Below are 13,611 nucleotides of genomic sequence, written 5' to 3'. Positions count from 1 at the left end.
TATGAAAATAATATACTTGATCAAATAATTTTAAAAAACTTTGACATACTTCAACAATTTAAGCACACTTTACAAGTTCATTATTAACCATTTATGGGCATATCGGAGAAGCAAAGCAGTCATTGGATCCAAGCCTCTTTTCAAATATCATGAATGGATGGAAAAGAGAAGTAAGACGTTTTACTTTATTAAATTAATTCCCAAAATATTACTAGTGCAAACCCCTTTTTATCAATAGCTAAAAAAATGATAAGTTTACCAGAGAAAAAACAAGTTTCTGAATTTTTAGAGTAAGGCATTAGTTAGTCATACCACTTAAAATTCTAATGTGCAGCTAAGGTATCTAACAAAGGAACAAGGCATAATCACATAGCATCTCAAAAAAAATTAGACACTAACTCATTAGCTTTGGACATGAGTACATGCAAGATACTAATCTGGACAAAAGATGCAGTCCACTTACACCTGATTTCTAAAAGTATCAATCCCAAACAAGTTGATGAAGAATCGTTGATGCTTATATTTCCTTTCATGCGATTACAAATAACCTTCTATATACTAGTAACACGCAAGATTATTTCAGCAAATAAGTTTAAACAAAACTAGACTAAACATAACAATGACCGTGTTCCTTTTTAGAACCCTTAAGAACCTTATGATCATGACCTCTAACTCTATAAACTAACACGGGAGAAAAATTTACTTTCAAGGTATTTCAAATCAGTGAAAAGATTACACCATCCTTAACTTAAGAAAATTCAAACAGAGAAGACGCTTTTCCGGAAAAAAAAAGAGGCTTAACTAATGATGAGGACGATGGCTATTTATGAAATGGAACATCTATCAAATATACACTGAATCCTTAATTCAAAATTTTTTAACGCAGTACTGAGATCCCGCCCCTCTTACGCACCAGTTAGACCAATAGTAACAATACCCAAAGAAGAATACTACACACGTGTTTTCATTGAAATCATTATGTCCATGAAACACCAATAACATATCAGTTATGAATATATGCACATCAAAACAGTGGATAAACAGGTCCTAAGTTCAATAATACATAGCTATTTTCTTCTCTTTTCGCTTTTTCCTTCTCTTTTTATTCTAGCAAATCACTTATTTATCATAACAAGCCCATAGTCTATGTTAGCCTTTTGTAAACCGACTTTTATAAAAATAGAGACAAAATGACAGATTTATGCATACTTAGCAGAGACTTGTACAAAAAGTCGAAAATACTCGAACGATAACATTTTAATTCTGTAAACCAAAACGAAATGAGAGACGAGGGTGTTTACATGTTTAATATAAACTGGTCAAAGTTCACACCAGAAGCTCATTTTTACCTTACAACATAATACGATATCGACTTAAGATAAGTTCTTCCCAAACATAAGTAATGCTCAACCACTTACTATCCAACACAATTGCTAGGTTTTAAGAATAAAAACACTAGTAACTTATTCATGAACACACACTCAGCAGTTTTAGAGTTTCCGGCAAAGAGCCAGTTCAGTTTGTAAAACAGAACTCAAAGAAAAAGATATAGTACTATGTTATGCCATATATTTTCAAGGAAAACACAGCCAAAATGATCATAATTTCAAGTTTTCTCTGGATTTCTTATGTGCCAGCTCTTTTATCACCTTTCCAAAATACGAGTTAAAATGAATACTAACAATAGAAGATTAGACAAACGACATGGTGCGGCATACATCCAATAAATTGAATCAATAGCCCTTCTAAGTGTCCTTATTTCATTTTGACTTCTACATACAAATTTCATCAAACAAGAATAACGAAAATCAGGTTCGACAAACCTCAAATAGAAAATTAGACAAGCAAATTACGAATACAAACGTACATTTTAAAATAGAAAACCAACTGAGAGGCAAAAACACTCAAACAATTACACTCATCTAAGAACTGAAATAAAAGGAAAGTGAATATGATTACTGACCTTCTCCGGGACAAAGAACTGAGGCTATTGTCGTCGTCGAGTCTCTGAATCCGCTCAAAAAGCTTGTTGTTTTAGCAGAGAACTTGAAAAGAGACTTTGATAGCCAAAAAGAAACTTAAAGTTAAGAGAGGATTTTTCTGAGAACTTAGAAAGAACTATGGTTTTTCAGTTGTGAAGACTTATGAAAAAGAAAGGGATTTTTCAATTCGACTTTAGAGTAAATAAAAGTTTTCTCTCAAATTCTAAGCCTACTTCAAAGTGAATTTTCAGCCTTCAAAAAACTTCTCTAAAACAGCCCAGGAAGGCTGTATTTATAGCCAAATGCTGAGGGGGTTTCAACAGCTTCTTCAAGAAGCTTTTGCCTTTGAATTTTGAATTCAAAAAGGGGGAAAAATTCTGATGCTTCGGAAAAAATAAATTGATGAATAAAAAAGTGACGAATTTTCACCTTTTCAGAGTGATTTGAAGGCTAGAGGTCCAAAGCTAGTGGTTTCTTCATGGTTTAAGGCTCTAAGGGATTGGAACGAGCCTTTACCCACCGGATTGAAGAAGAGTTGAGCTTGAAACCGGTGGTTCATTGCGCTCCTCTTATACAGAGATTTAAATGAACCATTTGCTAGCTCTTTCAGTTCTTCCACAATGTCAATCAAAGGGAAAAGGGGACGTGGTGGCAATTGAGGCGGCGCCTGTGTTTGTCTGGCGGTCCGCTTGGCGTTGGGGCGGTGAGGTGACGTGAATGGGAGAGGGGTGGAGGTGATGGCTAGTTAGGTTTTTGTTAGAGAGAAGAGGGGTCATTTGGTTAGGGCTGTTTGGTTACTGATTAGAGTGAAAGAGTTAAGGGGTTTTAGTTTAGGTGTTGGACTGGGTTGGGATTTTGGGCTGGGGCGTTTTTGGGCCACAGATTTTTGTAGGATAGGAATCGGATTTGGCTCAAATTTTAGGTAGATGAATTATTTTCTCATCCCTTCTTACTTCAATCAATTAATTAAAATATGTTCTTTTGTTCTAATTAATTCCCACAAAATGTATACCTATATAAATTACAATAGAAGTAATTTAATATACGTATTTGGTTTTAAAAATATAGTAAGAAGATCATAAACATAGTAATAAATATGATTAAAGGAAAAATGTCAATGTCAATATTGATATAGGAATACCAACAGTATTTTTGAGTGATTTAATTGTAAAGAATGATGTTTAGTAATTTTTTTTAATTATAAAAAATAATGATAATGTTTGGTGATTTTTAAGAAATGATAGAAACCTTTCTTAACTTTAGAGAAATAATATCTTAAAAATAGTGTAGTAATTAGTGAAATTATTCCAAACTCATTTTTGGGGAATTTTCTCGCTTGAGAAGCATAGTGAAATTAATTAAACAAAAAGGAGGGGTCCCTCTTTGACCAGGGATGATGAAAGAGTCTTTGGGCGAAGACATTGACATAAACCCGATTTTGTCCGGACGAGTAAATCCGATTGGGTTTGGAAAGAGTACAACTACAAAGGGGGTAATCCTTTGGGGGAATGGAGAGGTGTGTTTATGAATTCAGCCGAACTCTCGTTCCTGAGTAGCCTACTGTTATATCCCGTATTTTGTACGTTTGGATATTTCAAGGTAGTCGTGGTAAGTTAAGGGAATGACCATGTTCCAAAAAAATTTTAATATATAAGTTGTTTATTAGTATGGAAATATTGAGAAAGGTCAAGGGTAAAAAGGGAAATTCACAAAATGGCTCATAGTAATATTGCGGAAAGCTAGGGGCAAAATGGGAATTTCACAAAATGCTCAAGAAAAATTCTTGAAGAAGGCCACTTGGCCGTGTGACATGTATGTATACATATACATATAATTGTGGAAAAGAGATGACAAAATACAATAATTAGTCATCTTTTATTTTAATTTTTAAGAAACTTCAAGAAAAAGGCCATGTGTTCACATGGTATTGGAAGGAACTATTTATATATATGTAGAGAGATGACCAAGCAAGACACATAGTCATCTTTTATAATTCTAGAAATTTGAAGAAAGAAAGAGAAGACAAGGGGAGCTAGGTTCGGCCAAGGTTGGCAAAAATTGAGCCATGGAAAATGATCAAGAAAAATTATTTTCTCCTAGTATTTCAACCAAATGGAAGGCCCTCATCAACATGAAGGAGTTTTTGGAGCAAGCAAAGTCTTTATTTGTGTAATTCACAGGCCCTAGCCGAGTGGAGAAGCTAAAGGATGAAGGTAAGATTTAATCCCCTTTTCTATGTGTTGGAGATGGTTGTGAATGTTGTAGAATGTAGAAATGGATGAAATTCATGAAATAGGTGTGTATAGGGATGTGGCCGAATAGGGGTTGGATTGGTGAGATGTGGTGAATTGATTTTTACTTAGTATTTTAACTATTGTTGCGGTAGATTCTATGATGTAAAATGAAGGTTTAATGGTTTGAAATGAAGTGGTAATTGCTTGTGGATTATTGAAGAAGCTAATGTGATTTTGATATAGTTTCTTGTAATTATGAGAATGAAGTTGTGATCATTGTAGAATTGTTGAAAGAGTTAGTATGACATTAATATGATTTCTTATGCTTGTAAGAATGATGTTGTTAATGTGAAGAATGTAAGTGAAGTTCATAAATTTGGAAGAAAGTAATGTGTTGTTGTCTTTGATGGTGTGGTGAGATTTCGGGTGGAATGGTATAGTAGTTGGGCTAATTTGAACATTGTGCGGATTGTATGAAATGTTTTTAAGTCTTGTTTGAATGGTCTTGGACTAGTACTTAAATGAGTGAGCATTGGTTCAGGCAAATCCCACATCGGTTAATATCGTCCCGGACGCGGGATATATGTGGCTAAATGGATCGGAGCCGACGCCTCGGCAATATGACATGTTCTATTTTCTATGTATATGAAAAAGAAATGTTTTCAAAGGAAAGCTAAGCATGCATGGCATCCGCCCTAAGAGGCACTCAGATGTACAGGTTACCCTTTTATCTCATGATATGCTCTATATCTCTATTCTGTTGTTGTTCATAATTACATCTCTTACTATGTTACTATTCATGCCTTACATACTCTGTACCTTGCTCGTAATGACCCCCTTTCTTCGAGGGGCTGCATTTCATGCCGCGCAGGTACACCCAGATGAGCTGAAGCTATTATAGAAGACGTTCCAGCGGAGTTGGAAAGCTCCACTTGTTCCTGGAGTGCTGCCGAGTCAGAGTATGTGTGCTATGATGTCTGATTAATGTTAGAGACTTTGCAGACAGAGTCGTGGGTATAGAGTGTCGGTATTGTAAACGGCTCCACCAGCCTATGTGTCATTTTATGTTATGTTATAAAGTCCATACGATCATAGATTATATTTGAATTGAGTACGATGAAAAGAAAGATTTTGAAAGTTTTACTATGTATTTCATTATATTTGATTTAAGAGTTCAAAGAGACTATGTGAGTAATAAGAGTCAGCGGGTTCGCTCGGCTCCGGGTATGGGGTCGGGTGCCCATCACACCCTAGTAAGATCGGGGTGTGACACCTACATATCTCAGGTCATAAGAGAATCAGGTCGATGTAGTTCGAACAAGGAGACGATAAAATTTTGAGAGGTCCTCAAAATTTTGCCACAGTGTCTGAATTACGAGGACACTAGCTCTCTTGTTATGGACAGGGGATAATAGTTTTGTTGGAGATTTAGAAGGTTGAGTTGTTGAAATTTTTTGAGTGATCCTCAAAAATTTCTCCCAGTGTTGTAGTTATGGTAACATGAGGTTTCGGAGATAGAAAGGGTAGTGGTTTCAACATGGGCGAAAATAGCTAGAACGGAATACGATTGGCTTGACTCTGAGTCCCCTACGTATTGAAGAGGAAGGGAATGAATTCAACTGGGTTTTAAGAAAATGAGAAGATAGAAAATTTTGAGGGATCCTCAAAATTTATCCCAGTGTCAAATGATGGTGACACTAGATGTTGTTAGGAAGGTGTGGTCAAGTTTGGAGGGAGAAGATTGCAGATGAAAAAGATCTTTCTGAAGACAGGATGTACTTTTGCTGCCTCCTGACTATAAATGTGGCGGCCGCAACACACTCATAAGCAAGACTTTACACGAATGCATCTTCGTGCGTCATAGGATCATATCAGCCCGTCGTAAAGGATTGACCCTCAGAATGGTCCCTGTATCGCATTATGACGACCTCAGGATGTGGAAGAATTTGACTGAGTCCCCAGAATGTAGATTCTCAGAGGAAGTAACTGCTTCTTAAAAATTGGAAGAAAAACTGATTGGCGAGCTAAATCGAAGAGCAGATTCATTGAGCCTAGCTTGTGAGTTTGATATCCTCATCAACCGGGGCGCCTCAGTTCGCTGTGGCAGAGATAGTTCCACGTTGTATTGTGTTCATCTGCAAAAGATGTAAAGATACATGTGCAGTACAAAGTTATAATGTAATAATAACATAAGGAAATAAAGGAAGGGATTGTAGACAAACCAGAATTGAAAGCACCGATTTACGGAGCGACTGAAATGTAAAGCTTCCGGCTGGCGGAGCAACTGTAATGTAGAGGCTTCCGGTTGGCGGAGCAACTGTAATGTAAAGCTTCCGGCTAGCGGAGCAACTCTAATGTAAAGCTTCCGGCTGGCGGAGCAACTGTAATGAAAATGCTTCCGGCTGGTGGAGCAACTATAATGAAAATGCTTCCGGCTGGCAGAGCAACTGTAATGTAAGGGCTTCCGACTGGCGGAGTAACTGTAATGTAAATTAAAAATCTTCGATTGGCGGAGTCGTTGGCAAAGTTAGACGGCGGTCCCCGATTGGCTGGGTAATTGACGTTGTTAGACAGTATCCTCGATTAGCGAAGTTAGTTGACGCAGTTAGATGGTAAATCTCCCATTGGCGGAGTCTAACGACGTAGCCTGTTTTGTTGTTTGGGGCGGACTTTCCAAGTCCTATTGTTCACGACGCACTTGCCCTGTCCTGTTGTTCGGGGTGGACTGCCCTGTCCTGTTGTTCGGGGTGGACTTGCCCTATCCTATTGTTCGGGGCGGACTTCCCCGTCCTGTTGTTCAGGGCGGACTTTCCCTGTCCTGTTGTTCTGGGCGGACTACCCTGTCCTATTGTTCGGGGTAGACTTGCCCTGTCCTAATGTTTGGGGCGGACAACCCTGCTCTTGTTACCTTTGGGCATTGGAGTAATATCGCATGACTGTGATGCAATGTGGTTGCTTAATTTTTTAGGCTTCGTGCTGGATAAGTGCTACCATATCCTTTGAGCGTCAGCATGACCTGCAAAATCACGTAGTTTCTTTAGAGTTATGAGACAAGATGAAAACAAACTAACCAATGAAAATTGATTGCTTAGTTTGTGATGGTGGGGCAGCGTCGAGGTCTTAGAACTTTTAGACTTTGTAGTTGATGTTACGTCATCCCCTTGTTATTCCTGCGCTCAAAGAAAAATACATAGTTCTTGGGAGGGTGTTGATTTTAAGTTGATCGAGAACTTGGCCCAGGAGATAACTTGTCCTTCAATATTTTGGCAGCTGTAGTGGTTCCAGTTTGACGACTGTTGATTCCAAAAGACGTTATTGTAATGCTAAGCCTTCCGGTGAAGACTTCATTTCCAGGATCTGGCTCAGTCTTGTCCTTGATGCCCAACACTCGTACTCTTTATTAGAGTTGTGTAATCGATGCGTCTTGGGATGCTAAATGGCTTTATCTCATGAATGACCCTTTCCAAGTTGCCCATTTATCGTGGCTTGAAAGAGGTATTTTCTTTATGTGATCGGGCGTGACTCAGGCTGTCTACGTACCCCAAAATAGGAATCAGGTTAGAACATAGTTCAAAGGAGAAAACACATTTTCAACAAAACAATTAGAACTAGTATAGGTTGCCAACGTATCAGATCGTAACGTCGTTCCGGATACAATCGCTAAAAGGGTGGGTGTGTGGAGAATGGTAAAGCTGATAACTACGATGAACTAGTCTTTTGATGCTTATTTTGGTCATTTGTTGAAGCAGTGTATCTTCCAAGAGGAATCTTCAAGCGTTTTCCCTTGCTACTAGTGGTTGGCGTTGTAACATCCTTCTCTATCGGTTAATCCTCTTATAGTTTGTTGTTGTCGGTCAGGTCCTGAACCTCATGCCTCGGGTTGTACTGATAGCTGATCCAGTCAATGTTCTATGTTAGATATCGCGATCTTAACTAGCCAGACACTAGGTATAGCTTCGAGAGCGTCAAAGTAGGTGTTGTGCTGCAGTGGTGTTTGCCAAAAACAAACTTGGTAATTTGTAGGGTGAAGCGGTACGACAAAGGAGATATTCTGAATCGGATTAAAAACATGACGGGGGTCTTGTTTGGTGTACCAAGAGAGAGCCTCACCGGATAGACTCATGATGAACAACTTCATTATGAGCTTCTCGTTCCTGCCAATCCCTAACAATTTGTCACAATACACTCTCAGATGAGCGCGAGGGTCGCCGGTTCCATCGAATATGTCAAACTTTGATGGCTTGTATCCGAACAGCATATCGATGTCTGTATGGATGCATAAATCTTCATAGTCCAAACTCTCGCTGCCTCGAGATGCCTGGAGATTTTTCATCTCTCGCTTCAAATCTCGGAGCTCGTTCATGAATGTTTCTCTTGCACTTCCCTCTCCTTCCCCTGTATTTGTCGGAGGTGCCTCAGTCACATGCGATGGGGGAACATATTTCTCTTGATAGGTAGCGGTGCGTGTTGGAGGTGTGAATAGAGGTGAAGATATTGGGATGTGGTGGAGTTTGGAAACTTTGTACGAGGTTGGTTGCATACAGGGTGCAGTTAAGAAGATTTCGCGAGTCTGCAGGCGTGAACGGGGATAATGGATTTGTTAAATTTGTGGTGGTAGCGGGAGGTTACGTTGGTGGAAAGCGTACAGGTACTGGAGATTCTAGTGATGGGAAATGGGGAGGTCGTTGTAGAGTAGTCACGATTGGGTGAGTCGGGTCCTTTCCTCGGTGTAGTTCTCCTTTTAGCGTCTCAAGTTGTTGCTCCAGGCGAGCAATCCATTCATCCTTTGCGACGTTTCCTCTTCTAAGACTTTCTGGTACATTTGTTAGTGCCGGAACACTTCTAGTCGGGTCAAAGTCCTCAATGTTAATCATTCCACTATTTGGCCTTAAGTTGCAGCTTAATTCGGCCAGTTCTATCGATCAACACAATCAACCTCTGTTGAGGGATAAATATATAGCGTAATTGAGAGAAAAAATAAGATATAGAAGTTAGTCCGGGCAATGTGTCAAGGAGAATGAAATAAGTATGCAAGCATATAATAATGTCAGATAAAGTGCGTCCTGACATATGCGGGACCTCTTTGTTTTTGCCAGAGGTAAGCCTACATTCCGCATATATTGATAGCAGTTTGATCCATGTTTGACACATTTCGGATTTAGAATGATTCTACATTTTCAATGACAATGAGTGTCTTGAAAATTTATCAAAAGGACTAAGGCTGAAATGAAGCCTTAATGATTCTAATGAGATTACAAAGAGACACCGTAAGGGCGTACATTTGATAATGAACAAGAGGAGTGTGCCACAAGGCGCTTTTAGTGAATGTATGTGAAAGGAGAAACCTTCACGTCGTTGATGAAAGAGCGATATAACAATGAAGGTCAAACATAGGCGAAGCTTTTAAAGACTCCACGTCCGTCGACTAGTTTTTAAGAATAAAAACTCTAGTAACTTAGTCATGAACACACACTCAGCAGTTTTAGAGTTTCCGGCAAAGAGCCAGTTCAGTTTGTAAAACAGAACTCAAAGAAAAAGATATAGTACTATGTTATGCCATATATTTTCAAGGAAAACAAACAACCAAAATGATCATAATTTCAAGTTTTCTCTGGATTTCTTATGTGCCAGCTCTTTTATCACCTTTCCAAAATACGAGTTAAAATGAATACTAACAATAGAAGATTAGACAAATGACATGGTGCGGCACACATCAAATAAATTGAATCAATAGCCCTTCTAAGTGTCCTTATTTCATTTTGACTTCTACATACAGATTTCATCAAACAAGAATAACGAAAATCAGGTTCGACAAACCTCAAATAGAAAATTAGACGAGAAAATTATGGATACAAACGTACATTTTAAAATAGAAAACCAACTGAGAGACAAAGACACTCAAACAATTACACTAATCTAAGAACTGAAATGAAAGGAAAGTGAATATGATTATTGACCTTCTCCGGGACAAAGAACTGAGGCTATTGTCGTCATCGAGTCTCTGAATCTGCTCAAAAAGCTTGTTGTTTTAGCAGAGAACTTGAAAAGAGACTTTGATAGATAAAAAGAAACTTAAAGTTAAAAGAGGATTTTTCTGAGAACATAGAAAGAACTATGGGTTTTCAGTTGTGAAGACTTATGAAAAAGAAAGGGATTTTTCAATTCGACTTTAGAGTAAATAAAAGTTTTCTCTCAAATTCTAGGCCTAGTTCAAAGTGAATTTTTAGCCTTCAAAAAACTTTTCTAAAACAGCCCAGGAAGGCTGTATTTATAGCGAAATGCTGAGGGGGTTTCAACAGCTTCTTCAAGAAGCTTTTGCCTTTGAATTTTGAATTCAAAAAGGGGGGAAATTCTGAAGCTTCGGAAAAAATAAAATGATGAATAAAAAAGTGACGAATTTTCACCTTTTCAGAGCGATTTGAAGGCTAGAGGTCCGAAGCTAGTGGTTTCTTCATGGTTTTAGGCTCCAACGGATTGGAGCGAGCCTTTACCCACCGGATTGAAGAAGAGTCGAGCTTGAAACCGGTGGTTCATTGCGCTCCTCTTTTACAGATATTTAAATGACCTCTTTGCTAGCTCTTTCAGTTCTGCCACAACGTCAATCAAAGGAAAAAGGGGACATGGTAGCAGTGGAGGCGACGCCTCCGTTTGTCCGGCGGTCCGCTTGGCGTTGGGGCGGTGAGGTGACGTGAATGGGAGAGGGATGGAGGTGATGGCTAGTTAGGTTTTTGTTAGAGAGAAGAGTGGTCATTTGGTTAGGGCTGTTTGGTTACTGATTAGAGTGAAAGAGTTTAGGGGTTTTAGTTTAGGTGTTGGGCTGGGTTGGGATTTTGGGCTGGGGCGTTTTTGGGCCACAGATTTTTGTAGGATAGGAATCGGATTTGGTTCAAATTTTAGGTAGATGAATTATTTTCTCATCCCTTCTTACTTCAATCAATTAATTAAAATATGTTCCTTTGTTCTAATTAATTCCCACAAAATGTATACCTATATAAATTACAATAGAAGTAATTTAATATACGTATTTGGTTTTAAAAATATAGTAAGAAGATCATAAACATAGTAATAAATATGATTAAAGGAAAAATGTCAATGTCAATATTGATATAGGAATACCAACAATATTTTTGAGTGACTTAATTGTAAAGAATGATGTTTAGTAATTTTTTTTAATTATAAAAAATAATAATAATGTTTGGTGATTTTTAAGAATTGATAGAAACCTTTCTTAACTTTAGAGAAATAATATCTTTAAAATAGTGTAGTAATTAGTGACCCCTCATATTTTCCATAAAATCCAAGGTCTCAATAGCTTATTTCTTCAACTCTATTTGGTCGTGAGACTTCTCGGTACTCCTCATATACCACTTTATCCATAAGTATACCCAATAATTATATCATTCCTTAAACCCAAAAGACGGCTCATCTTGATCATTATTCCACGTAGTTGTACTTAAGCTTAGCGAACGTTCATCTGGAAGTACGGGGTGTAACAATTAGGAACCGAACCAGATATACACACAAGTTTTAAATGACCATCCGTACCTCTCGAAATCGATGAATTTTCGAAAATGGTCCGTTTACCCAAAAGTCAACTTTGAGTCAACTCATTTTCGCTTTAAGCCCAAATTTTACAAAAAGCCATCCGAATTAGATCTAGATACCTTGGGAAGCTTGTCAACAGTCCTCTCGGGTCAAAAGTGAGCTAACCAAGCTCGAAAAGGGGCAAAAGTGCCGAAAAGACTGTAACGACAAAACGAATCATTGCATCAGATACTAATTAAACCATTGCACATCCTTGAGAGAATAAGGGAAAAGAGCGGGGAAGTACCTGAATCATCGAACAACTGGCATGTCGGACTCAGTCTCCCAAGTAGGCTCCTCAGTAGGACATCGCTTCCATTGCAACTTCACAGAAGCAATGTCCTTAGATCTCAACTTTCTAACCTGCGTATCTAACATTGCAATAGGCTCATCCTCATAGGTTAAATTCTCATCAAGTAATATCGAATCCCAACGAACAATGTAAGTACCATGGGTGTGGTACTTCATCAGCATAGAAACATGAAAAATCAGATGAACTTCCGCCAAACCTAGCGGTAAGGCTAGCTCATAAGCAACATTGCCCACGCGGTAAACAATCTTAAACGGGTCAATATATCTGGGGCTCAACTTACCTCTCTTCCCAAACCTCATAACACCCTTCATGGGTGACACCTTCAATAGACCCTGGTCACCAACAGCAAACTCTAAATCTCGGACCTTCCGGTCCGCAAACACCTTCTATTGAATCTGAGCTGCCAAAAGCTTAGCCTGAATGACTCTCACTCTATGAAGGGACTCTTTCAATGGATCCGTACCCCAAGGTCGAACCTCGAACCCATCAAACTAGCCAACCGGAGATCTACACCTCCTACTATATGAAGCCTCAAAAGGCGCCATGCCAATACTCGAATGATAGCTGTTGTTTTACGGAAACTCTGCCAATGGTAAGTGCTGATCCCAATGACCGCCAAAATCAATAACACAAGTTTCAGCATGTCCTTGAGCACCTGAATGGTCCGCTTGGACTAGCCATCGGTCTAGGGGTGAAAAGCTGTATTGGGATCCAATCGGGTACCTAACTCCTCATGAATGGCCCCCCAGAATTGAGAAGTGAAGATAGCACCTCTATAGATATGAAAGAAATAAGAACCCCATGCAACCACATAATATCCCGAATGTATGACGTGGCTAACTTATCCGCGATATAAGAAAATTGAACTGGAACAAAGTGAGCAAACTTAGTCTACCAATCAGCAATCACCCAAATAGAGTCAAACTTGCCCAGGGTCTTCGGAAGACCCAGAACAAAATACATGGCAATCCTCTCCCGCTTCCACTCGGGAATAGGCCTCCTCTGAAGTACACCGTCGGGTCGCTGGTGCTCATACTTTACCTGCTGACTTTTCCCACACTTAGCCATGAAATCCACTATATCTCTCTTCATCCGACGCCACCAATAGTGCTATCTCAAATCATAGTACATCTTAGTCGCCCTCGGATGAATTGGATAGAGAGAGCTATGAACCTTAGACAAGATCAACTGAATCAAATGACCAACACGAGGAACGCACACGCGTCCCTTAATCCTGAAAATTCCCTTAGGGTCAATGATGACCTCCTTGGCCTCATCCCTCAAAACCCTATCTCGAATCTTGCTCAACTGAGCATCCTCAAACTGATGAGTCCTGATCCAACCCAATAAAGATGATCTCGCCTCTACACAAGCTAAGATCCTTCCTGGGGCTGAAATATCAAGCCGAACAAAACTGTTGGCCAGAGTCTGAAACTCCATGGCCAACGAACACTCGACAACAATCAAACGAGCTAAACTTCCCATACTCACTGCCTTG

General features: G+C 39.0%; 1 protein-coding gene across 11 annotated transcripts in view; it reads right to left on the bottom strand.

Moving 5' to 3' along the window:
* LOC132636274 (uncharacterized) overlaps window positions 1-7,380 on the bottom strand; it is a 32,744-nt gene extending 25,364 nt beyond the window's left edge. For all 11 annotated transcript variants that reach the window (XR_009581164.1, XR_009581154.1, XR_009581155.1 and 8 more), the window contains exons 1-2: window positions 2,412-7,380; window positions 1,964-2,057 (exon numbers count right to left, since the gene is read on the bottom strand). The gene's annotated coding sequence lies outside the window, so the exon portion shown is untranslated. The remainder of the gene's footprint in view (window positions 1-1,963; window positions 2,058-2,411) is intronic.
* Between the last annotated feature and the right edge of the window lie 6,231 nt (window positions 7,381-13,611).

Source organism: Lycium barbarum, chromosome 4 (assembly GCF_019175385.1).
Source record: "Lycium barbarum isolate Lr01 chromosome 4, ASM1917538v2, whole genome shotgun sequence".
Lineage (NCBI taxonomy): Eukaryota > Viridiplantae > Streptophyta > Magnoliopsida > Solanales > Solanaceae > Lycium > Lycium barbarum.
The sequence above is the reverse complement of the archived record's forward strand: the minus strand, read 5'-3'. Positions and strand labels throughout refer to the sequence as shown.